Source organism: Macaca nemestrina, chromosome 15 (genome assembly GCF_043159975.1).
Source record: "Macaca nemestrina isolate mMacNem1 chromosome 15, mMacNem.hap1, whole genome shotgun sequence".
In the NCBI taxonomy this organism is placed as follows: domain Eukaryota; kingdom Metazoa; phylum Chordata; class Mammalia; order Primates; family Cercopithecidae; genus Macaca; species Macaca nemestrina.
In genome coordinates this window covers 46,554,459-46,580,658 of record NC_092139.1, presented here as the reverse complement: position 1 = coordinate 46,580,658, position 26,200 = coordinate 46,554,459, and the positions used below count along the sequence as shown (strand labels likewise).

At 38.6% G+C, this 26,200-nt stretch overlaps 2 long non-coding RNA genes across 14 annotated transcripts in view; one reads left to right on the top strand and one right to left on the bottom strand.

Moving 5' to 3' along the window:
* Positions 1-25,524, bottom strand: part of LOC105481503 (uncharacterized) — a 41,158-nt gene extending 15,634 nt beyond the window's left edge. For 4 of the 13 annotated variants that reach the window (XR_011613521.1, XR_986986.3, XR_986987.3 and 1 more), the window contains exons 1-2: positions 25,098-25,524; positions 24,299-24,415 (exon numbers count right to left, since the gene is read on the bottom strand). This is a non-coding gene — a long non-coding RNA (uncharacterized lncRNA). Of the gene's footprint in view, positions 1-4,025; positions 4,169-7,343; positions 7,509-8,385; positions 8,561-11,785; positions 11,890-13,636; positions 14,103-19,056; positions 19,164-24,241; positions 24,416-25,097 lie in introns of those variants that run through there. The other 9 variants (XR_011613523.1, XR_011613522.1, XR_011613516.1 and 6 more) reach the window with 9 other exon arrangements.
* Positions 14,501-19,047, top strand: LOC105481504 (uncharacterized). Its single transcript, XR_986991.2, has 3 exons — positions 14,501-14,511; positions 17,096-17,141; positions 17,629-19,047. It is a non-coding gene; the product is annotated as an uncharacterized lncRNA (long non-coding RNA).
* Positions 25,525-26,200: the final 676 nt, after the last annotated feature.

The following is a 26,200-nucleotide window of genomic DNA, read 5'->3' as shown; positions in this document are numbered from 1 at the left end:
TAAAGTACATAAACAGTAGCTCTGCTATACACCAACAGCAACTAAGCAGAAAATCAAATCAAGAACTCACCCCCCTTTACAATAGCTGCAAAACAAACAACAAACAAACAAACAAACAAACAAACAAAAAAACCACCACCAACAAAAAAAAAACTTAGGAATATACCTAACCAAGGAGGTGAAAGACCTCTACGAGGAAAACTACAAGATAGTTTTGAAAGAAATTATAGATAACACAAACAAATGGAAATACATCCCATGATCATGGATGAGTAGAATCAATATTGTGAAAATGATGATACTGCCAGTAGCAATCTACAAATTAAATGCAATTCCCATCAAAATACCACCATCGTTCTTCACAGAACTAGAAAAAAAAACTCTAAAATTCACATGGCACCAAAAAAGAGCCTGCATAGCCAAAGCAAGACAAAGCAAAAAGAACAAATCTGGAATCATCATATTACCTGACTTCAAACTATATTATAAGGCCATAGTCACCAAAACAGCATGGTACTGGTATAATAGGCACATAGACCAATGAAACATAATAGATAACCCAGAAATAAGGGCAAATACTTACAACCAACTCATCTTTGACAAAGCAAATAAAAACATGAAGTAGGGAAAGGACACCTTAGTCAACAAATGGTGCTGAGATACTTGACAAGCCACAGGTAGAAGAATGAAATGGGATCCTCCTCATCTCTCATGGTATATAAAAATCAACTCAAGATGGATGACAGACTTAAATCTAACACCTGGAACCATAAAAATTCTAGGAGATAACATTGGAAACACCCTTCTGGACATTGACTTATTCGAAGACTTCATGACGAAGAACCCCAATGCAAATGCAACAAAAACAAAGAAAATAGTTGGACTTAATTGAACTAAAAAACTTCTGCACAACAAAAGAAAGAATCAACAGAGTAAACAGACAACCCACAGAATGCGAGAAAACCTTCCCAATCTATACTTCCCACAAAGGACTAATATCCAGAATCTACAAGGAACTCAAACAAATAAGCAAGAATAAACAAACAATCTCATCAAAAAGTGGGCTAAGGACATGAACAGATAATTCTCAGAAGAAGATACGCAAATGCCCAACAAACATATGAAAAATGTTCAACATCACTAATGATCAGGGAAATGCAAATCAAAACCACAATGTGATGCGATATCACCTTATTCCTGCAAGAATGGCCATAATAAAAAAATAAAAAAATAATAGATGTCGGCATGAATGTGGTGAAAAGAGAACACTTTTACACTGCTGGTGGGAGTGTAAACTAGTACAAACACTATGGAAAACAGTGTAAAGATTCCTTAAAGAACTAAAAGTAGAATTACCTTTTGAACCAGCAATTCCACTACGGGGTATCTATACAGAGGAAAATAAGTCATTATATGAAAAAGATACTTTCTCATGCATATTTATAGCAGCACAATTCCCAATTGCAAAAATGTAAAACCAACCCAAATACCAATCAATCAATGATTGGATAAAGAAATTGTGATAAATCTATATCTATCTATATACCATGGAATACTACTCAGACATAAAAATGAACAAAATAGTGGCACTCACAGCAACCTGGATGGAACTGGAAACCATTATTTTAAGTGCAGTAACTCAGGAATGGAAAACCAAACATCAGATATTCTTAATCATAAGTGGAAGCTAAGTTTTGAGGATGCAAACACATAAGAATGATACAACAGACTTTGGGGGTTTGGGGGAAAGTGTGGGAGGGGGTGAGGGGTAAAAGAATACGCACTGGATACAGTGTACACTGCTTGGGTGATGGATGCACCAAAATCTCAGAAATCACCACTAAAGAACTTATCGAGTAAGCAAACACCACTTGTTCCCCAAAAACCTACTGAAGTAAAGAAAAAAAAAAAGAAAACCACAGTGAGATACCATCTCACACTAGGCAAAATGGCTATTATTAAAAAGTCAAAAAATAACAGATGTTGAGGAGGTTGCAGAGAAAAGGGAATGCTTATACACCATTGGTGGAAGTGTAAATTGGTCTAACCATTGTGGAAAGCAGTGTGGTGATTCCTCAAAGTGCTAAAACCAGAACTACAATTTGACCAAGCAATCTCATTATTGGGTGTATACCGAAAGGACTATAAATTGTTCTATTATAAAGACACATGCATGCATATTTCACTGCAGCAGTATTCACAATAGCCAAAGTATGGAATCAACCTAAATACCCTTCAATGGTAGACTAGATAAAGAAAATGTGGTATGTATACACCATGGAATATGATGCAGCCATAAAAAAGAATGAGATCATGTCTTTCACAGGAACATGGATGGAGCTGGAGGCCATTATCCTTAGCAAACTAACAGGAATAGAAAACCAAATTCTGCATGTTCTCATGTAAAAGAGGGGGCTAAATGATGAGAACACATGGACTCAAAGAGGGGAACAACAGACACTGGGGTCTACTTGAGGGTGAAGGGTTGGAGGAGGGAGAGGAGCAGAAAGATATAACTATTGGGTACTAGGTTTAGTACCTGGGTTAAGAAATAACCTGTACAATAAACCTCCATGACACAAGTTTACCTATATAATGTACATGCACATGTACCCCTGAACCTAAAATAATTTTTTTTAAAAGAAAAAATAATACATTACACCCATCATAGAAGAGTGAATGGTGGAGGTGATCATTTATCATAGAAGAGTGAATGGTGGAGGTGATCATTTATTTTGGACTTTTATTATTGGTTCCATTCAAACCTAGAAATGCAGCTCAGTTCTCTCCTGGACATTCACTGTCTTTGTCACTACTAAGAGCTACTTGTATTTCCAGTTCTGATTATGTAGTTTTAACCAGGAGGTCAAAGGCTCAGCTCTAAATAATTGAAACAGATGATTTGAGAGTCTGTCGTAGCCTACTGGAAGAGGAAGTTTATACTCTTTCAAGGAAGTTTTTTATTCATATAAATTTCCACAGAGATTATTTAAAACTAGTTATTTAGAAAGTTTTCAGGCCCACTTACCAGATACCACTTTGTGTCAAATGCAGGAGTAGTAAAGGGAATTTTTTCAAAAGGAAAGAATGAAAGAAAAAAAAAAAGAGGGCTCTAGAATCAGACAGACTTGTGTTTCTGTCTCACTCACTAACTCTAAGACCCTGAACAAGTTACTGAATACTTTCTGAGCTCAAATTTTCCTCATTTATCAAGTGACGTGATAGCAACTTCACTGTCTTGTTGTGACAATTAGATGAAAAAAAGTAAGCCCTCAAAATAGGTTAGAGTTTTCCTCTTTTCTTGAGTACTGCACACTGATCCACAAGTCAAACTTTAAGTTCTTTCTAGTAACTGTTGTTTGTGTAAAATGTAAAAGATGTTGAGGAGGACATTCACCATGGCTCCATCTTGATGACAATGAACCAAACCTAATGACAAAGTGAGTTAAATGCCAACTTTCTAAAAAGGGCTGCAAACCACTGAGTCCAGTCCCTGCCCTGGGCTGGCCGTGAGGAGACACATCCTCTGTACTATCCCTAAAGGTCTCTGCAGTCCCCTTCCCAGCATGTGAAAGAATTGAGAGAAGTGGGAGTTCACAGGAAGTGTGAGTTTCAACCTGATGAAGCAAGAGTTCATGACAAAGATGCCTTCTCATCTCTAAAGCTACGTGATAGGAATCCCTCATGAGGCTGGGGGTGCCTGGGAAAAGGAAAGGTAGGATCTCATTCCCGAATGGACATCTACAAGGCACGGAGGATTACTCACCTGCCCCAGAGAATAACTGAGGAGGGGGAGAAAGGACAGGGCAGGAGAGAGAACAAGGACCAATGGTGGAGATCCGTGCACACCCACACTTGGAATGCAGTTTCCTGGGTGGTGTCACACAAAGGAGCCAGTTTTGGGTTATCTTGTGAAATCTTCACTGAAGATGGCTGAGAACAGGCATAAAGAGCTCCCAGGGCAAGCAGCTGCTGTGGTCTCTATACCTAATCCTGAGGGGTCATGAGCTTCTCCAACTTTCTCTTGGTCATAAAAGTGAAAAAATGTAGTTGTTGCAAGGGCCAGGAAAATTCAAAATGACTAAGCTTAGGCTGACATCTTGTGGCTCAGCCTGAAATAGGTGCTTCATTAAGAAATTATTTGTCAAGACTGGCAAAGAGAGGTGGCCTGCGAACAGAAAAAAGGCATAAAAATCCACTTATTATTTTGCACAATATGATGCTATCCTTTAATGTATTTTAAAGGATATCTGTGAGAAAGATAATATTTACAGATTTAAATTTATTTTTGGCTAATACACATGGCATAGACAATTATTGAAAAAATGACTTATTCTGCTTCCAATCCATTTCCAGCATGAGAGGTCTCCTTTCCTTTGCTGTACAGTGGTCTACAATCTGATCCCTCTGTGATGTCAGCAGGTATTCTGAGAACCCTGAGGAGTGCTGGAATATTCCATGTGCCCATCTGTGCCCTCAACACATCATGCTCCAGACTGAGGCACTATCTATCTCCTTTTTCAGGTCTGTGACCCATCCTTTTTATTTTATTTTTTTGAGATAGATTCCTGTCACCCAGGCTGGAGTGCAGTGGTGCGATCTCAGCTCACTCTGCCTCCCAGGTTCAAGCAATTCTCCTGCCTCAGCCTCCTGAGTAGCTGGGGTTACAGGCATGCACCACCTCACCAGCTAATTTTTATATTTTTAGTAGAGACAGGGTTTCACCATGTTGGCCAGGCTGGTCTCGAACTCCTGGCCTCAAGTGATCTGCCCACTTTGGCCTCCCAAAATGCTGGGATTACGGGTGTGAGTCACCGCTCCTGGACCTTCTGACCCTTTCTTCACACCATAATTATTTGCCAGGTCTGACCCAGAGACCCTGGCTGAACGACAGACGAACAAGTGCACTCAGACACAGGTATCCAGTGAAAGAGCGGGCTAGGGGACCAGGGATGGCCACAGACCCCAAAGAGAGTACTGTAAAGAGTCAGCAGCTGTGGCCCTGACCAACTGGTGCTGTGGGCATTTATTCAGTATAGATTTAATGACAAAGGCCTTGAGTCAATACACTTGTGGGTAATTGCATGTGGATAATTAAAGGCCTGGTTTCTGGAGATACGAGTAAACAACCTATTCAGATAAACTCCCCTGCATTCCTTTGTACCTACTTCTTGCCCTTTGCCCCAGGGTAAGAACTGCTGCCTTCAGCTCATTCTTCCCCGAAGCTTTGCAAACCCCCCAACGGACTTCCAAGAAGTCTGTGTTTTTCCTACAATTTCTCCCACCACCCTGACCAATCTCCTACAATTATTCTCTCTGGTCTGTTTTGCCAAAGAATGTGGACAAAGATGATTCCTTTAAGCACAGTTCCAAAATGGCTGTGAATTAGACACTGCTGGTACTTGACAATAACATAAGGAATGTAAGTACAATGCACAAAACAGAAGCTCACAGATACAATCCCAGCTTCTCCTTGTTAAAATAATTCCTCAGCTGCCTTTTATCTCTGATTTCTCTATGGGCACAGCTCCGAGAACACTGAAAATCTGCTGGGTTTCATGCTTGTGTCCCAAAAAGAGTCCAGGTTTTTAATGTTCTCTGGAGTGAAAGACCCCCAAGTCCTGCCTCTGGTTATTGCCAGAGGAAGGAAAACATCACTTTGCAATACTAACCTCTGCAAGGATGCACCACCCACAACCATGCTGTGCACATTTTAAGAACATTCTGGTGCATTTGAACTTAGAGACTTTTGACAATGTTCAGAATTTCCCAAAGGATAATGGGCTCCTATTTGATTTACATCTCATGATGAAAGTGGTTCACAAAGAAGGCTCTTCTCAAAGCCGCGAGTCTAGCCCAAACTCCTAGTTTCAGTTTTTACTTTCAGAGTTACATGATAGGTATGTTTCAAAATGAAAGGTTCTTTTTTGATCTCACTGTATCACTATATGCTGATGGCAAATAGTTTAGCCTTTGTCAGCCTCCAAATGAAAACAGCAAAACTTCATTTTGTGAGGATCAAATGAGATAATTTATGTGAAAACATCTTTAAACAATAAAGGATTATATAAACATGAATGTCTGCTGACTTTAAAAAAAAATCTTCTTAACTCAATGCTTCTGAAGCTAGTAAATTAGTGTTCTTTAGTTACAATGTGTGGTTCTCCATAAATGCAGGAATATTGGGGAAAATGCTAAAATTCCTCTTCATGCAACTTACTAGTTTATTTGTGTATGTTGGGATTAATATTTTGAGACATATTCACACATTTTTCTCTTTTCTGTTTCTAAGTATATGGCCTTCTCTATAGTCAGCCTGAAGTATCCATTGCCTTGGGAAGACTGGTGAAGTGGAGGGTAGGGGATGGGAGGATGAAGAGACATTAGAATTGCTATAGCAGAAATTCAAAGAGAACAACATTACTTGTAAAATCATTGTTGTTTAATAAGAATCTTGAGAGTCAGTCTCTATTGTGAGAGAAAAGATTTTCTAAGGTGCCTGTAGGCCGCATTGAGCAGACTAAGAGTTGTATCTACAGGCTCAGATCACAGGCTTTCTTCTACAGCAAAGAAGACGCCTCCTGTCTAGGACCACTAAGGGAGGAATAGTTGGATATGCAGTGGAAGAAAGAAAAGCTCAGTGGGATAGGACAGGCTATAATACAATACAGATGAAAGCCAAACCTGAACATCATCACTTTACATACCCAAAGTCAGAAGAGAAAGGAAGGCAGATGCTGGAGGGAGTGAACATGTCAGTTCTTGAAGTTCTTACCCCCAGGAATGTGGCAGGTTAAGTTCATCCAGAGAGGTATAGAGTAGCCCCAGATTACTGGGACTGCAGCCTGTTTCTTTGGGCTTCTGCATGGACTATAAGGAAGGAAGACTCTGCATGTGGCCACTTTTAATATGGTGATGGGCAATGGTGCTCCTACAGTGGCCAAAGACTGATATAATGGTGAGACGCATGGTTAGATGTGTATCTGATATCCCTTTCAAGACCTATTTCCCATTTGGGATCCTGGGAGGAGAAAATGTCACGGTGATAAAGGCATGAGAGGGCTGACACTGAATGTCCTCAAGCTGTCCTCAGTTCGCATATGACATGAATGGGATCCAGATGTACCCACATGTTCTTAAAGAGGGGAAATAGAAATAATGGTGAGAATGGTCAAGGATGTTGCAGAAAGGTTATCATGGTGGGGAAAGAGCACCATCTTGGAATCATCTGGGTTAGGATTATGACCTTGTACTGAGAGAGATTCACAGCACGATTCGGAGCTAATGTATTGATGGGGGCCCAGTCAAGAGAGAGAACTGGGTTCTGTTTAGCTGTGCATTACCTGAGTGACACCTGCCAGCAGCTGGTGAAAGCAGGGTGTGCTTGACTCTTGTCCTAGGACCAGCATGAACTCTGATGCAGATCTGAGATGCTCCTTCCCCATTCCCTGACCATGAGATGCTTGTGCCCCACACCCTCCATGTCCAAATGCCCAGATGCTATCCTGCTGAGGGCAGAGAAGGGAGAGAGTGGCACAGTCTTACAGACTGGGTGTTTTACATAATGAATAGTTCATGCATGATTAAGATATTAAATCAGACCTAGATTACTAGACTGGATTATGTCAATTACTCTCACTCTAAGATCTAGTAACAGAGAGATGGCAGGGGGGTGGTGGTTTTGCCAGGCTGATGATGTTCTGTTTCTTGCTCTGAGCACTGAATCCCTATCTTTATTTTGTGAAAAATCATGGAGATGTGTATTTAAGACATTTGCACAGTCCTTTAAATACATGAGGCTTCAACCAAAAAGGTTTGAGAATTCTAATGCCTCTGAACCTACTTGTACATTCACAAGGACATACACATACAACCCAGCAGATGGCACTTATGAGAAGCCAAAAGTCCATTTTAGAGAAATAAAGATGCTCTCTTTTCTCCACACATTTGAGTGCAATGTGAGTAAATGTGTGACTTTACTTCCTGAGCTTTTGCTAAAGAAAATAAGTCAAAAATCTGTGAACCTAGAAGACTCTCCAAGTGCAGTGGCAGTGATGCCATAAGGAAAAGTTCAGGCTCGTTTTATATTTAATACTCTCCAAGTAGTAAGTGCTCTAGAATCAACTTCAGATGACAGAAATTAGAGATGTAGTCATTATTGTATCTGTATATTATAACTATCAGTGTGTCAGAAATTGAAACACGTCTTTTATATTTTGTCATCATTTTTATATATTTTTAGATACAGCACATACTTTCAAATATTCTTGGAGGCCTTAAATTAACTTTAGTTAAAATCTTCCCTGAACTGGCAGTAGTCTTATAATGCAGCAAGGTATGGTGGGAAGAAGAAAAGAGAAAGAAGAAAGTGGGTCAAGTCCATACCTCTTGGTGTGACGTTAGTTGAACTATGTAACCTCTCAGGATGCTTCTTCACCAGTGAAATAATGCTCACATCTGCACACCCTGCAGCCTTGTGGTGAGAACAAAGGAGATGCTGCGTGCCTAAGTCCTTTGCAAACTGCATTCATAGGACGCCTCTTGATCATTGCAAATCTGTCTTGAGAAATGAAAGGCAGAACACGGCCATCCTCTGCAGCTTTGTATTTCTAGAGCTTTTGTGCCATGTAAGGTCATTAAAGGAGGCAGTATTAAAATTCAGTTGGCCCCTAATTAATTGTGCTTAATAATCTGTCACATGAAGTGATGTATCTATAAAATAGCTTGTGCAACACGGAAGTCAGTTGCTTTGTGGGTTATGATACAAAGTGGGAGGCGGAGAACCCTTTCTTTATAATTAGCCCATACACAACTGTAGCTGACAATGCTGGTGCCCATCCACCCTCCCTCCCCTCACTTCAGTATATACTCATGGACTCCAACTGCCAACACCTGTATCACTGTGCCTGGGGGCTTTCTCTGGTGAGCAAGCCTGTCTCAGCCTGCTCATGGACAGTGCTGAAAGTGTCGAAATGAATACCCTTAGAGGCAGCAGTCAATGAGTATCCCAGCTCTCTTACTCCCAGAGAGGGAAGACCTTTGAGGCATCTGTTCTACACGAATTCCCAGAATTCTCTGATGGGACTGAGTCCCAATCACTCCAGTGCTGGCTGGATTTTGTCTTATTTTATTTATTTATTTATTTATTTATTTATTTATTTATTTATTTTTTTGAGACGGAGTCTCGCTCTGTCGCCCAGGCTGGAGTGCAGTGGCCGGATCTCAGCTCACTGCAAGCTCCGCCTCCCGGGTTTACGCCATTCTCCTGCCTCAGCCTCCCGAGTAGCTGGGACTACAGGCGCCCGCCACCTCGCCCGGCTAGTCTTTTGTGTTTTTTAGTAGAGACGGGGTTTCACCGTGTTAGCCAGGATGGTCTCGATCTCCTGACCTTGTGATCCGCCCGTCTCAGCCTCCCAAAGTGCTGGGATTACAGGCTTGAGCCACCGTGGATTTTATTATCATTACAGTTGAGTTCCTTTCTGTGTCTTGCTTCCTCACTGTCCTACTTGTGTTTCCTTTACCTCTGAGACATGCTAATTTCCTCAAATCCCTGCATCAGGGTCTGCCTCTGGGGGATCCTAAACTAAGACAACAACCAGCAATATCAGCTTTAATCTTTGACTCTTGAAGTTGGATTTGTTGCCTCACTTGTGGGCTTCCTTAGGTTCAGAAACCTTCCTTTCCACTGCTATGGTTTGAATATCCCCTCCAAAACTCATGTTGAAATTTAACTGACATTGTGACGGAATTAACAGGTGGGACCATTAGGAGGTGATTAGATCATGAAAACTTTGGCCCTGTAAATGGGTTAATGCTATTATTTTAGGAGTGGGTTAGTTATCTCAGTCTGGCCTCCTTTTTCTCTCTCTGTCCCTTACCATGTGTTGCCTCCCGCCATGCTGTGCCACAGCGAGAAGACCCTCACTATGTAGCCCCTTGATGTTGGATTTCCCAACCTCCGGAACCATGAGCCAAATAAGCTCCTGTTCATTATAAATTACCCAGTCTGGTACTCTTGTACAACAGCAGAAAATGGACTAAGCTAAGCCATCCACCCTTCATGCCCTACCCTTCCTGCTCCTTAAAACAATTGAGATTTCCTATATATGCTAATTTATTAGGGAGGAATGAGACATTTTAAGACCCGTTCAATTGTTGTTTTTCTCATTGATTCTCTGTTTTTTCTCTCCCTTGTTTTTAGCACTTCACATTCCTTCCCTATTCTTTTGTCTATCTCTGGACCCCAACCTCCTACTCCATGTAAAAATAAGACAAGTATCAAATAGTGCTTCCAGAAACTTATCACAGGATAAACACACTCTTGAATAATAGTATGCTTCTCAAAATCATTTTTTTGGTACTAAAATATATAATGACTTCAGACACTGACTTCTGAATACATCACGAGCTGAGGTTCTGTTAGCCGGCACAGTCTTTAACGGAATTGGCTCTTCTCGAGTCACATGTTACAGTCTAAGATCTCAGGTAATTTAGGAGAGCTCAGACACAGATCTCCTAATGGAGAATAGACACACTGTCTTAATTAAGACATAGACAAAGGGAAGTGCGTTTTCTAAATGAGCTACTCTTTTTTTTTCTTCTCTTTCATTTGAATATCATGGCAAACTTCAACTTTTGAGTAGTTTCATGGGGGAATAAGGACTGGCTTATAATCACTAAATCACTTGGAAACTGATCCTTCCATAACCAAGCATCCATCATGAAATATGTTCTCTTTGTTTTAGGAAAGAGGAAGAGAATACATTCCCACCCTGAGCTGAGAGGATTTAACCAATCACAGTGACACCAAACCTGGGTGTCTCTTTATAACTGAAACGCCAGGAAGAGTTATTTATTTATTTATCTTTTAAATTTTGTCCACTAAGTAATCCAGTATGATGTTTGAAGAACTCAGAGACCTTTACAAACTCGGTGGGACTGAGAAACAAAAGAAGGAATCTTTTGTTGCCGCTGTTGATATTTTCTCCAGAATTAGAGAATCAGAAAGGGTGGTTCATGGTCTCGTAAAGCTTCTTCTATAAAATTCAGTAGAGGATCAGAACGTTCAGAGTTCTTAAATTCTCCCTTTGAGGATTAGGAGGTAGTAGTTTATAGAGGTGATAGTATCTCTAAGTTTTCAGTGGGGAAAGGCATTTCCCATAAAAACATAGGGTGTGTGACTCAAATAGAGTTTTGTTGCTGTGAGCATATCTTAAAATTTTATGGCCTGATTTTTTATTTCTTTGCAAAACCGGTCTTACCCTTTTACTTAGTCAAGCGTGTTTGCATAACTCCCTTACAGAAATGCCAGAGTTTCTGAAATCTGCTGAACACAGAGAGTCTCTTTGATGAGGAGGGAATCAGCCGTCCCTGTGGTATAAAGCCCACTTCCCGCATTGTGGGAATTTTCATTTGGTGGGACTTTAAGGTCCCTATGTGCTTCAAGTGTTAATATTGGTTAGTGGAAAATGGCATTTCCCACAGCCTCCATGGGCTGGAAAGTTTTATTTTCATTTGAGATGACCATAGTTGTAAAGATCCTTAATCTCCTGTGTCCATAATTTCAGTGTATCTCTCCCTCAATCAGGCGTGCATAATAAACATTCTTTCCTTTTATGTGACATGCAAGAAAGTTAATAAGTGCTGGAGAAAAGTGAACATTTTAGCTTTTAAAAAAGTACTGAGCTTTCTCCGTGCTATTTCCCAACTAAAGGAGGTAAAAACTCCTCCTTTATGGCCCACAACTAAAAGGAAAAGGTGAAAGTATTCAGAGCACATCATTCACTGAGAAATCATAATGTTCAAGCTGGGAAAGCATTGAGTGAGGTGATGGGATTTTCTGTCCTCAGATTTTTCATTCAGACTTTCCCCGTTGGTGTTCAGTAACCCCTTAAGCATTGAGAAAACGAAGACTTTGTAGTTGTATGCCTTCACTCCTTGAACAGGCATGCGCCAGGTGATTAACAATGTTTTGGACTCTCTTAAGGGCATTTTACTGTGTTCTCATCTCCCAACCTTCCTTTTCCACCATGCCTAAGAAAGAATTTATTTTGATATCTCTGTCTTTCTCTCTTTTCTGAGCATTTGCACAAATGATACATGAATATATATTATTTGTCTTTATAAATGTTTTTAAACCCGATTTTGAAAACCTGACCTGATCAAATGCTACAAGAATACATATTAATATTTATATACCACTAATGAGAGTGGAAACTGTTTGAAACATCTGAAGAATGATTTGCTATATTTGGTAAAATTTAAAATTTGCATATCGTCCCGCCATTGCCCACTTATGTTTTCTGTATCTGTAAAATGGTGGCAATAATTTTATCTGTCTTATAGCATTTGATGTGAGGATAAAGTGATTTAATATATGTAAAATACTTAGAAGTAATATTTTTAGCTTTTAATAAGTTGCAGATTGTATCAGTAATAGTAGTATAAATGTTATTATTAATTTCCCACTTTAGAGAAACTCTCACAATGTCCACAAGGAGACTGCTATGTGAATGTTCATAAAAATATTGTTTGTAATAGGAATAAAAATGTGCAAAGAACCTAAATATTAATCAAAAGTGAAACGGATGAAAATATGTTATATTCATACAATGAGATACTATACAACAGCCACATGTATCAGTAAAGCTAAACTTCAAAAATGTAATATTAATGAAATAATCTGCAAAAGAATGTATAAATTATGATACCAGTTACATAAAGACCATAAGTTTGTAAACAATAATATATATTTTAAGGGATGAATATATATGAAGAAAAGTATAAAGAGACACATAGGAATTATAATCTCCAGAGTCAAGGCAGTTTTTATCTCTAGCTGGGAGAAAGAGCTATATAATCAAGGATAAGACCACTTGGGACTTCGAATGGATTGAAAATGTTTTATTTCTCAAGATGCATAATGTGTAAGTACATTTTCATTGTATCATTCATAATATATTTCAGTAAATATTAAATATTCACAATAAAATAAAAAGCAACAAATAGCAAGAATGAAGAATAAATAGCAAATTCATGAATAAGCTTTTACTTAAACATTTTTTGGAAAAAATAGTTATTGGTTAACTTGAAAAGTGCCTTTGACTACAATACAAGAAGTTTTATATAATGATGTCTTGATTCTATTTAAATCCTTGTTAGGGAATTGAAGACAAGTAAAAACCAAAAGCCATGAGAAAATTCATATAGCAAGTACTTACTTGGGCTCCTCACAGGGTTAAAGAAGACAAGATCATTTACCTGAAGCTAATGTCACCAATTGAGCATAAATAAGACTCCAGTGAAGCTAGTCATTCATTATTTGTTGTGCACCCCTGCAGCCCTCCGGACCCACACCCCGTGGCCCCTGTGCAGGTCTTTAGGTGCGGTAACTCGTTGTTCATTTGTGTCTGGACTTTTTCATGCTGTTGTCCAGATGCTCATCACCAAATGCCCATGGCAGTATTTCTTACATTTAAAATTTCCAGACGACTGAGATTCAATGGAAAGCACCCATCACAGACCACTCATTCATCCAACAGACATTTAATGAGTGTCTACTATATGCCTAACACCATAATAGGCACTGACGTAACTGTTGTAAATTTAATCTTTTATAAACTTCCCCGTGATGAGACTCTGCTGCTTAAACCAGGACGTAAGATGAAGAATGATAATGCTCTGAAAGGCTGTCATTTAATGAGAGCTTAGGGACCTCTATCTCCACCGGCCCTACTTTAATCTCAAAGTGCTTTTGGCAGCTATATGTTCAAATGTATTTCTTAAAAGCCTGGAGCCTTTCATGATAATCTATAATATAGAAAACAATTGCCAGACATAATTAATACTAAAAAATGAAAGGACACATGGTTGGTAACAAAGAGTGAGAAATACTGTTTACTGAGCTCAGCTTCTTTTTCCACTCAGCATTAGTTACGAGACTGATTTTAAAAGCTGGCTTACTGTCGGAGACACCATGATTTAATTGTTTGAGCTTGTAAAATCCAGGGGAGCTAATGCGGAGCCTGTTGAAGGAGCATTTCCAATGAGCGACTGGAGTCTGCCAGAGCAAAGGCCCTTTCCCATGACCACAAGTGGAGTTTCTGGAATGGAAAGTTGCCTTAGGAAAATCTCTGCAATCATGGTAAAAATTCACTTTTTTTTTTTCCTGCCATTGACTCAAATTTCCCTTATTAAGAATGGCAGCAGAAAAGGATTTTGAAAAACTAGAATATGGAAGTTATAATGGACCATCCAGTGCAAGGCTCCAAGGCTTTCTGTGAAGGGTCAGATAGTAAATATACTTATAGGTTTCCAGTATTGGATTTATATACTTATAAACAAGTTTACAACTAAACATAAATAAGTTACCATTGATTCCATAACTTGCTTAAAATACAAAATTATATGTATAAACCGTATTCAATTGAATGAAATGACAATAATGGATGTCTTTTTAAATTTTTTTATTTCCACAGGTTTTTGGGGAAGAGGTGGTATTTGATTACCCAAGTAAGTTCTTTAGTGGTCATTTGTGAGATTTTAGTGCATGCATCTTCCAATTCGCAGTCTTCTATCCCTCATACCTGTCGCATCCTTTCCCCTTGTGTCCCCAAAGTCCATTGTATCATTCTTGTGTCTTTGCATCCTCATAGCTTAGATCCCATTTATGAGTGGGAGCTCATAACTGATGTTTGGCTTTCCATTTCTGAGTTACTTCATTTGGAATAATAGTCTCAAATCTCATCCAGTTTGCTGTGAATGCCATTAATTCATTCCTTTTTGTGGCTTAGTAGTATTCCATCACTATACATATATTATACATATATGTATATGTATAAAACAGTATCTTTATCTGCTTGTTGATTGATAGGCATTTGGTTGGTTCCACATTTTTGAAATTGCAATTGTGCTGCTATACACATTTGTGAGCAAGTATCTTTTCTTGTATGCATGGACTCTAAGGAAGGAAGGCTCTGCATGTGGCCACTTTTAATATGGTGATGGGCAATGGTACTCCTACAGTGACCAAAGACTGATGTAATGGTGAGACGCATGGTTAGATGTGTGTCTGATATCCCTTTCAAGACCTATTTCCCATTTGGGATCCTGGGAGGAGAAAATGTCACGGTGATAAAGGCATAAGAAGAGAGGGCTTGACACTGAATGTCCTCAAGCTGTCCTCAATTCGCATGTGACATGATGGGATCCAGATGTACCCATATGTTCTTAAAGAGGGGAAATAGAAATAATGGTGAGAATGGTCAAGGATGTTGCAGAAAGGTTATCATGGTGGGGAAAGAGCACCATCTTGGAATCATCTGGGTTAGGATTATGACCTTGTACTGAGAGAGATTCACAGCATCATTCAGAGCTAATGTATTGATGGGGGGCCCAGTCAAGAGAGAGAACTGGGTTCTGTTCAGCTGTGTATTACCTGAGTGACACCTGCCAGCAGCTGGTGAAAGCAGGGTGTGCTTGACTCTTGTCCTAGGACCAGCATGAACTCTGATGTGGTCTGTGGACCACTGATACACGGCAAATATTTAACTACTGACCTGGGATATGATTAATACAATGGTTGAGAGCAAGTGTTTCAAAACTTTTAGTGCAATTTGACTGTGTCACAGCAAATGGAATTGCTTTATTGAATGGGATACAGAGCAGGAGAAATGTTGTCAAATTCATGTGGTGAGTTATAAATGGAAGGAGCTATGTAATTAATTGTTGAGCACAGTAGGGCCATGTTCTGGAACAATTAGCCAGACTTAGAAACTTTTGATAGGTTATAAATCAATGTAATGTTTTCTTCATTGAGAAATTCTTGTTATTTGTAAAAAGCAAAAAATCTAGTTGAACTAAACATTGTGACTACAGAAATAGTAAAACATATGCATCACATAAATGGTAATAATTTTAATTCAAAATTTTTTGTAGGCAATAATGGGGAAACTGGTTAAAAACAACTGTCAATGTATGTGGAGGTACATTTTCATTGAGGGGAAAGGTTTGGTGGAGAATATTTGAACTAGAGAATGAGCTCAGTGTTTCCAAGTTAAGCAACCAATTTGATACTCACCTAATACGGAATAGGACAACCAGTCTTTCTCATTTGTCTAATACTTTAGTCATTTCAATTATCTTAATATTGCTTTGCAAAGAAAAAATTCAACATGTTTTTCCGTGACTGATAAGGTTGAAGAGCAAAATCCCAAGTTAGAAGCTCGGAAGAATACTGTTTCTGCAGAAAAGTTCCATGACTCAATGACAAATATTAGTAGAGTAGTTGGTGGTCTTGATATTGCACATCTGCCAAAATTTATCACCAAAAGCCTTACAAATTTATGTAACATTTTGATGTTTTGTGTCAAAAGAAGGTCCATGACTAACATTCATGTATCCAGATCTCATTCCTTTCATTGAAAGATAATTTAGATATCATCTTAACCTCAGTTAGAATGAGTATTATTAAAAAGACAAAAAATATCAGATGCTGTTGAGGATGTAGAGAAAAGAAAACTTGTATACACTATTGTTGAGAATATAAATTAGTAAAAACTAAAAATACAACTACCCATATCATGCAGATATTGCACTACTGGGTACTTATCTAAAGGAAATAAAATCATATTTCAATAAGATATCTGCACCCCCATGTTTATTGCAGCATTATTCACAATAACAAAGACATGGAATCAACCTAAGTGTTCATCAATAAACCAATGGATAAAGAAAATGTAATGTCTATACACAAAGGAATATAATTCAGCCACAAAAAACATAAATCATGTGATTTGCAGCAGCATGAATGGAACTGGAGGTCATTATGTTAAGTGAAATAGGGCAGGCACAGAAAGACAAATATTGCATGTCATTGCATATACGTGGAAGCTAAAAAAATTAATCTCATGGAAGTAGCGAATAGATTGATTGATACCAGAGGCTGAGAAGAGTGTGTGTGGCAAGGGTGCAGGGAGATGAACAGAGGTTAGTTAATGAGCACAAACATACAGTTAGATAAAAGGAATAGGTTCTAATGTTCAATAGCAGAGTAGAGTGATTATAGTTAACAATGTATTGCTTATTTCAAAAATAGCATGAAGACTTGAAATGATAAACATGGAATATCACAAATACTTGAGGTAAGGTTACCCTAAAGACCCTGACTGGACCATTACATATTCTATGTATGTAAGAAATATCACACTTGTTCCATAAACATGTATAAATATTAATTACCAATTAAAAATTTAAAAATATTTATTTTTAATTATAATTGTACAGGAAAATTATGTAACTGATTATTGCTGAAGAATTGAAGATACATTTTGAAAACACATCACTTGTTTCATTTTGGATTAAGGCTAAAATAGTTATTGTCATGAGATTGCTGAAGTGGCTCAAAAACTCAATTGTTATTTCAGTCAAAATTTTACTTTAAATGTAGTTATTGAAGGACAAAAGTGACAACAACAGTAGCAATTTTCTCTATTAACCACTTGTGAGATATACATATACATACATATACATATACATATACATATACATATACATATACATACTTTTTTATCCATGGTGGTTGGCTTATAACTTTCATAGTCTTCTTTTGTAATGTTGGAGTGTTTTAAGTTTCAGGAGGAAACCTCAGACAATATAATCTCTCCTTCTGACCTTCCCTGTCCTCTCTAATCTTCCTTCACCTCTCTGATTGTGGGCCATAAGATCCTCCTTTAAGAAAGGGTCCTGCTCTACTCTGGAGGAAGGAATGCTGCACAAAGGAATGCTGCCCGGAGATGCCAAAAAGAATCTGAATAGACAGGCCTTGCTGGGTTTCCCCACTCAGTCTATCAGCATTGTAATATATATTATAGATCATACCCTCTGATCCAATCACATTTCTACACATTTGTCAATCATGCCTATCTAATGGAGTCCTCATAAAATGCCTAAGAGGACAGAATGTGTTGAGTTTCTGGAGAGCTGAACATGTGGAGGCTGACAGGCAGGTGAAGGAGAGCTTGTCCATGTGCCAGGAGGGTGGCACACCCCAACTCCACGGGGACAGGAGCTCCTGTGCTCTTCCAGGCCTCACAGTATATATCTCTTCATCTGACTTTTCATTTGGATCCTTTAAAACATCCTTTGTTAGAAATGGATTAACATAAGTATTTCCTTGTGTTCTGTGAACTGCTCTAGCAAATTAGTCAAACTCAAACAGGGGTTTGTGGGAACCACAAATTGAAGCCAGTCAGTCAGAAGTTCTGGAGGTGTGGGGTTTCTACTGGCTAGAAGAAGGGGGTGTTCTTGTGCGACTGAGCCCTCAACCTGTGATTTCTGAGGTCATTCCCAGGTAGACAGTGTCAGAACTAAATGAAATTGGAAGACACTCAGGTGGTTTTCACTACAGAATCAATTGCTAGCTTGGGGTATGAAGAGAAACCTGCACATGTTTGGTAGTAGAAGTCTTCTGTGTTGATTTTTGTTGTTGAGAGAAGAGAGGAAAAATACAACTTGAGTTGCTCTTTTCCACACTCATTCCCCAATGCACATATTCAGCAAACACTGAGTATAGTTTCTGAAATTATTTTTCTTCTATGTATCTGTTCTGATATATGTATTTAAATTTAGTTTTACATTTTCTAAATTTATCAGTAAACACTTTTGACTTCTAACGTGTATAATTTTTGTATTTTCTCTTTCCAGTAATTTAAAAAAATTTTTCTTTTACAAAAGTATTTACTTGAAAAGCACTGGAAATTTTTTAAATGGTCCTTAATACAGTTAGCTTTAGAAGCATCAGCCTAAATAACTTGAAAAAACAACAGATCATGATAAGTGTTACAGTAAATGTAACGACTAAATCATCAAAGCCTAAAGAGAGGGAAGACAACAGCACTTGCATGACTCCTGAAAAATGCACCAACTGGTTGTTGTTTTTCTCATTTGACCCTCTAGACAAAGCCTTGAGGTTGAGGTCGACAGAGATCACCAAGCTTGAAGCTGTCTGACTCAAAGTTTTAAATATTTAGCACACATGATAAGGAAGGGTAACACTTACTGAGGGCCCCTTGTACTGCCAGTGTACGAAGTTGGTGTCAGCTCTCCTTCTTGAAACTTCTTCCAAGTGGCCTATGCTTGCTTCCCTTAGGAGGTTTCTAGACATTCTTTTAATGGAAACATGTCTTACTGAAGAGCAGTTTTATTTATTATTTAAAAAATTTTTTATTTCCGTAGGTTAATGGGGGACAGGTGATGTTTGGTTACATGGGTAAGTTTTTATTGGTGGTTTCTGAGATTTTGGTGCACCTATCACATGAGAGCAGTATACAATGCAGCCAATTAGTAGTCTTTTATCCCTCACCCCCTTCCCACTCTTTTCCCTTGAGTTCCTAGAGTCCATTGTGTCATTCTTATGCCTTTGTATCCTCATAGCTTAGCTCCCACTTTTGAGTGAGAACATACAATGTTTGGTTTTCCATTCTGAGTTACTTCACTGAGAATAATAGTCTCCAATCTCTTTCAGGTTGCTTCAGATACCATTAATTCATTTCTTTTTATGGCTGAGTAGTATTCCATTGTTGGTGTTTATATGCCACAGAAACCGTAGCATTTCTTTATTCATTCATTGATTGATGGGCATTTGGGTTGGTCCCACGTTTTTACAATTGCTAATTGTGCTGGTATAAACATGCATGAGCAAGTATTTTTTTTTTTTTTTTTTTTGTATAGTGACTTCTTTTCTTCCAGGTACTCAGTAGTGTGATAGATATATCAAATAGTAGTTCTACTTTTAGTTCCTTAAGTAATCTCCACACTGTTTTTCATAGTGGTTGTACTAGTTTACATTCCCACAAGCAGTATAGAAGTGTTCCCTTTTCATCGCATCCATGCCAACAACTATTTTTTTAAATTATTTTTTGGTGATGGTCATTCTTGGAGGAGTGAAATAGTATCACATTGTGGTTTTGATTTGCATTTCCCTGATCATTAGTGATGTTGAGCATTTTTTATATGTTTGTTGCTCATTTGTATGTCTTCTTTTGAGAATTGTCTATTCAAGTCCTTAGCCCACTTTTTGATGGGATTGTTTGTTTATTTCTTGCTAATTTGTTTGAGTTCATTTTAGATTCTGGATATTAGTCCTTTGTCAGATGTAGTGATTGTGAAGATTTTCTCTCACTCTGTCAGTTTTCTGTTTACTCTGCTGACTGTTCTTTTGCTATGCAAAAGCTCTTTAGTTTAATCAAGTCCCAGTTACTTATCTTTGTTTATATTGCATTTACTTTTTGGTTCTCGGTCATGAAATCCTTGCCTAAGCCAATGTCTACAAGAGGTTTTCTGATGTGGTCTGCTGGAATTTTTATAGTTTCAGGTCTTAGATTTAAGTCCTTGATCCATCTTGAGTTCATTTTTGTATAAGGTAAGAGCTGATGATCCAGTTTCATTCTTCTACATGTGGCTTGCCAATTATCCCAGCACGATTTGTGGAATAGGGTGTCCTTTCCCCACTTTTTGTCTTTGTTTGCCTTGTCAAAGATCAGTTGGCTGTAAGTATTTCGGTTTATTTCTGGGTTCTCTATTCTCTTCCATTGGTCTATGTGCCTAGCTTTATATCAGTACCATGATATTTTGGTGACTATGGCCTTATAGTATAGTTTGAAATCAGGTAATGTGATGTCTCCAGATTTGTTCTTTTTGCTTAATCTTGCTTTGGTTATGCGGGCTCTTTTTCGCTCCCATATAAATTTTAATTAATTAATTAATTAATTATTATTATACTTTAAGTTCTAGGGTACATGTGCACAACATGCAGGTTTGTTACATAGGTATACATGTGCCATGTTGGTGTGCTGCACCCATTAACTCGTCATTTACATTAGGTATATCTCCTAATGCTAACCCTCCCCCCTCCCCTCACCCCACAACAGGCCCCAGTGTGTGATGTTCTCCTTCCTGTGTCCAGATGTTCTCATTGTTCAATTCCCACCTATAAATGAGAACATGCAGTGTTTGGTTTTTTGTCTTTGAGATAGTTTGCTGAGAATGATGGTTTCCAGCTTCATTCATGTCCCTACAAAGGACATGAACTCATCCTTTTTATGGCTGCATAGTATTCCATGGTGTATATGTGCCACATTTTCTTAATCCAGTCTATCGTTGATGGACATTTGGGTTGGTTCCAAGTCTTTGCTATTGTGAATAGTGCCGCAGCAAACATACATGTGCATGTGTCTTTATAGCAGCATGATTTATAATCCTTTGGATATATACCCAGTAATGGGATGGCTGGGTCAAATGGTATTTCTAGTTCTAGATCCTTGAGGAATTCGCCACACTGTCTTCCACAATGGTTGAACTAGTTTACAGTCCCACCAATGGTGTAAAAGTGTTCCTATTTCTCCACATCCTCTCCAGCACCTGTTGTTTCCTGACTTTTTAATGATTGCCATTCTAACTGGTGTGAGACAGTATCTCATTGTGGTTTTGATTTACATTTCTCTGATGGCCAATGATGATGAGCATTTTTCATGTGTCTGTTGGCTGCATAAATGTTTTCTTTTGAGAAGTATCTGTTCATATCCTTTGCCCAATTTTTGATGGGGTTGTTTTTTTCTTGTAAATTTTTTTGAGTACTTTGTAGATTCTGGATATTAGCCCTTTGTCAGATGAGTAGATTGCAAAAATTTTCTCCCATTCTGTAGGCTGCCTGTTCACTCTGATGGTAGTTTCTTTTGCTGTGCAGAAACTCTTTAGTTTAATTAGATCTCATTTGTCAGTTTTGGCTTTTGTTGCCATTGCTTTTGGTGTTTTAGAAATGAAGACCTTGCCCATGCCTATGTCCTGAATGGTATTGCCTAGGTTTTCTTCTAGGGGTTTTATAGTTTTAGGTCTAACATTTAAGTCTTTAATCCATCTTGAGTTAATTTTTGTATAAGGTGTAAGGAAGGTATCCAGTTTCATCTTTCTACATATGGCTAGCCAGTTTTCCTAGCACCATTTATTAAATAGGGAATCCTTTCCCCATTTCTTGTTTTTGTCAGGTTTGTCAAAAATCAGATGGTTTTAGATGTGTGGTATTATTTCTGAGGGTTCTGTTTTGTTCCATTGGTCTATATCTCTGTTTTGGTACCAGTACCATGCTGTTTTGGTTACTGTAACCTTGTAGTATAGTTTGAAGTCAGGTAGCGTGATGCCTCCAGCTTTGCTTTTTGGCTTAGGATTGACTTGGCAATGCAGGCTCTTTTTTGGTTCCATATGAACTTTAAAGTCGCTTTTTGCAGTTCTGTGAAGAAAGTCATTGGTAGCTTGATGGGGATGGCATTGAATCTATAAATTACCTTGGGCAGTACAGTGATTTTCACAATATTGATTCTTCCTATCCACGAGCATGGAATGTTCTTCCATTTGTTTGTGTCCTCTTTTATTTTGTTGAGCAGTGGTTTGTAGTTCTTCTTGAAGAGTTCCTTCACATCCCTTGTAAGTTGGATTCCTAGGTATTTTATTTTCTTTGAGGAAATTGTGAATGGGAGTTCACTCATGATTTGACTCTCTGTTTATCAGTTATTGGTGCATAAGAATGCTTGTGATTTTTGCACATTGATTTTGTATCCTGAGACTTTGCTGCAGTTGCTTATCATAAATTTTAGAATTGATTTTGTAGTTTTATGAAAAATTATGGTGGTATTTTGATGAGAATTGCATACATGTACAACAAATAGCACTATGAATGGAATAGTATCTTACATCTCAATACTAATATTTAATTCAGATGGCCTAAATGCTCCACTTAAAAGATACAGAATTGCAGAATGGATTAGGATTCACCAGCTATCTGCTGCCTTCAAGAGACTCACCTAACACATAAAGACTCACATTAACTTAAGGTAAAGGGATAAGAAAAATATTCTGTGCAAAGTGAGCCAGAGTAACTATTCTTATATCAGACAAAAGAAACTTTAAAGCAACAGAAGTTAAGAAAGGCAAAGGGGGGCGTTACATAATGATAAAAGGCCTTGCTCAACAGGAAAATATCACAATCCTAAATATATATGCCTATAACTGCAGCTCCCAAATTTATAAAACAATTACTACTAGATTTAACAAATGAAATAGACAGCAAAACAATAACAGTGGGGGACTTCAATACTCCACTGATGACACTAGACAGGTTATTAAGACAGAAAGTCAACAAAGAATCAATGAATTTGAACTATACCCTAGAACAAATGGAATTAACAGGTATTTATAGAACATTCTACCCAACAACTGCAGAATATACATTCTATTCATCAGCATATGGAACTTTCTCTAAGATAGACCATATGATAGGCCACAAAATGAGCCTCAATACATTTGAGGGAATTGAAATTATATCAAGCACTCTATCAGACCACAGTGGAATAAAACTGGAAATCCACTCCAAAAGCAACCTTCGAAACCATGCAAATACATGGAAATTAAATAACCTGCTCCTAAATGATCATTGGGCCAACTATGAAATCAAGATGGGAATTAAAAAATTCTTCAAACTGAATGCAAATAGTGACACAATGTATCAAAACCTCTGGGATACAGCAAAGTCAGTGCTAAGAGGAAAGTTCATAGCTCTAAATGCCAACATCAAAAAGTCTGAAAGAGCATAAACAGACATCCTAAGTTCACACCTCAAGGAACTGGAGAAACAAGAACAAAGCAAACCCAAACCCAGCAAGAGGAAGGAAATATACAAAATAAACATTTAGCAGCGCTAAATGAAATTGAAACGACAACAAAAAACAATACAAAAGATAAATGAAACAAAAAGCTTGTTCTTGAAACCAGCTTAATAAAATAGATAAATAAAATTGATTGAACACTAGCAAAATTAACCAAGAAGAGAGAAAATTCAAATAAACTCAATCAGAAATGAAATGGGACATATTACAACTGACATCACAGAAATACAAAAGATCATTCAAGGCTACAATGAACATCTTCATGCGCATTAACTAGAAAACCTAGAGGATGCGGATAACTCCTTGGAATCATATAACCCTCCTATCTTACAACAGGAAGAATTAGATACCCTGAACAGAACAATAACAAGCAGCGAGATTGAAATGGTAATTAAAAAATGTTTTATATTTCAGATCTCTGTATTTGCTTCTCTAATTTTTACTCCAAATATACAAGATATGTTTAGTGTGTAGGAAGTGAGTATAAGTTTGATGTTCACATAAGAAGTAGTATCCAAGGAGAGTATGATTGAATTGTGACCTTATGTGTCATTTATTTCATCAGGAGTGAGCCAATGTTTTACCTTTTGAGGTGAGCAGATTGCTTGAGGGGAGTTAGAGTCCTTACATATGTCATCAGCACACCATTTTCATGGACTGCTGGGCAGAATTTAGACAGATCAGGGAAGTGATGAGAATGGCTAGAAGAAGGGTAGAAAGGGAGAGACATAGGTGAGAATGACAGACATTCAGGAGGTGCATCAGCGGGAATAAGATACGGCGCCACAAAAAAAGACCCAGAGAATAATATAAAGCCATATTTACAATTTACAGACATGCAAAACTACTCAATATATTGTTTAAGAGTACAGAAAGTTGAAGTCAAGCTACAAAGAATAGCAATTGATTAATAAACATAAAATTCAGCATAATGGCTACCGAGGAGGTGGTTTTTTGATACAGGGTGTGAGGGCCCACAGAAGAAGGCTAAGGTAAATACTACTCTGTTTCTTAAGACGAGTGATGGCTATGCTGGGATTCTTTAATTAATTCTTTTTCTGCTTCGAGTACACATTTTCTGTATTTCCTCTAGTGAGTCAGATATTTTATTTTATTATACTAAAATAGGAAAAGTAACCAGACATAGAAACCTTAAGTTATACTGATCAATTTGAGAGCCTGGGCTACAGTACTGAACATTTTCTTATAAGGCTCCTTCTTATTTTTATTAAAAAATTGAAAAAATGTTTTTTAATAGGAAGTTCCTATAAAGAAAGAACAGCTGTCTTGATCCCCAAGTTCAAATCCCAAATCTCAGAGCCTCTTTCATCCATAACCACATCCCCAGGCTGCTCTTCCCTAAAGCCGGGCCACTCCACTCACCTGGGGGCTCCAGTCCTCCCTGTTTCTGCTCATCATAGTTGCACATCTGGGCTGTCAGTCCCTGAGCGGCCAACAAGATCAGAAGTGGGGTGAACACAGCAGATGGCCAAGGCAGTGGAGACCTGTTTACTGTCACCATGGGAACCTCTGAAGGTGCTTTAAGCAGGTGGAGCCGAAAGCTGGGGGCAGAGTCAGAACAGCTGCGGCAGCCACACATTTCTGACCCCTCCCAACCTAGTAATATTGGGAAGCCTTTCTGCTTGGCTCTTCAGATCCAGCTCACCCCTCTGTCCTGGAAATGAGCCTCAATTAGTTTCACTCCAAAATTTGGGACATCTGGCTCTCCAGGGCAGTTGGTGGTGAGATGGGTGAGAAGGAAGCAAGGGTGGAGGGAGATAAGGGCTGTCGCTGGGTGGGTCTCCATGGATCAGGGGCCACTGGAGAAGAACTTCCCGTGATGAAATCACAAGTGGGGGTGGGGAAGCATGAGGTCACAAGGGTCAGATTGTGACCACCTGGAGTGAAGCTGGGGATTTGTCAGCCAGGCCGAGGGGTTTCATAAAAGGCCGGTTGCCAGGGGGTGATCCCAGCAGAGAGAGGCTGGACATGAAGGGATGGGGTGATGGTATGTCAATTGGGCTCCAGCTTCTGCTCCAGGACCTTTTCATGGAGGCTTATTTCCCAGGTCCTCCCCCAAGGACACCCCTCTCCACGTTCTCAACCGCATCCTCCCCTGAGTCTGAGGCTCCGACCACAGTCTATGGTCTACAGCTTCCCTCTCCCCAAGTCCCAACTCCAGCTTTCTCAGTTCCTGGCTGCAATGGTCCTAGGCCCTCCACTCAATTTCCAAACCTTTTGCCTGGCACCACCTTCCCTACCCAGAGCTTTGGCCTACCTGTCAATCCTGCCCTGTATGGCCCCTTAGCCTGGAAATCCATAGGACTGTGATGAAGATGACTGCTTGCATTTTCTGAATCACTTTGTCGATGAGACATGCATCGTATTAGAGCTAACTAAGCTTCACAGAAAGGTCGTTTTGAAGTTGACACTGAGGAAGATATAGGTGCTCTAGGATCAGTATGTGAGGCTGCCACAAACATGCT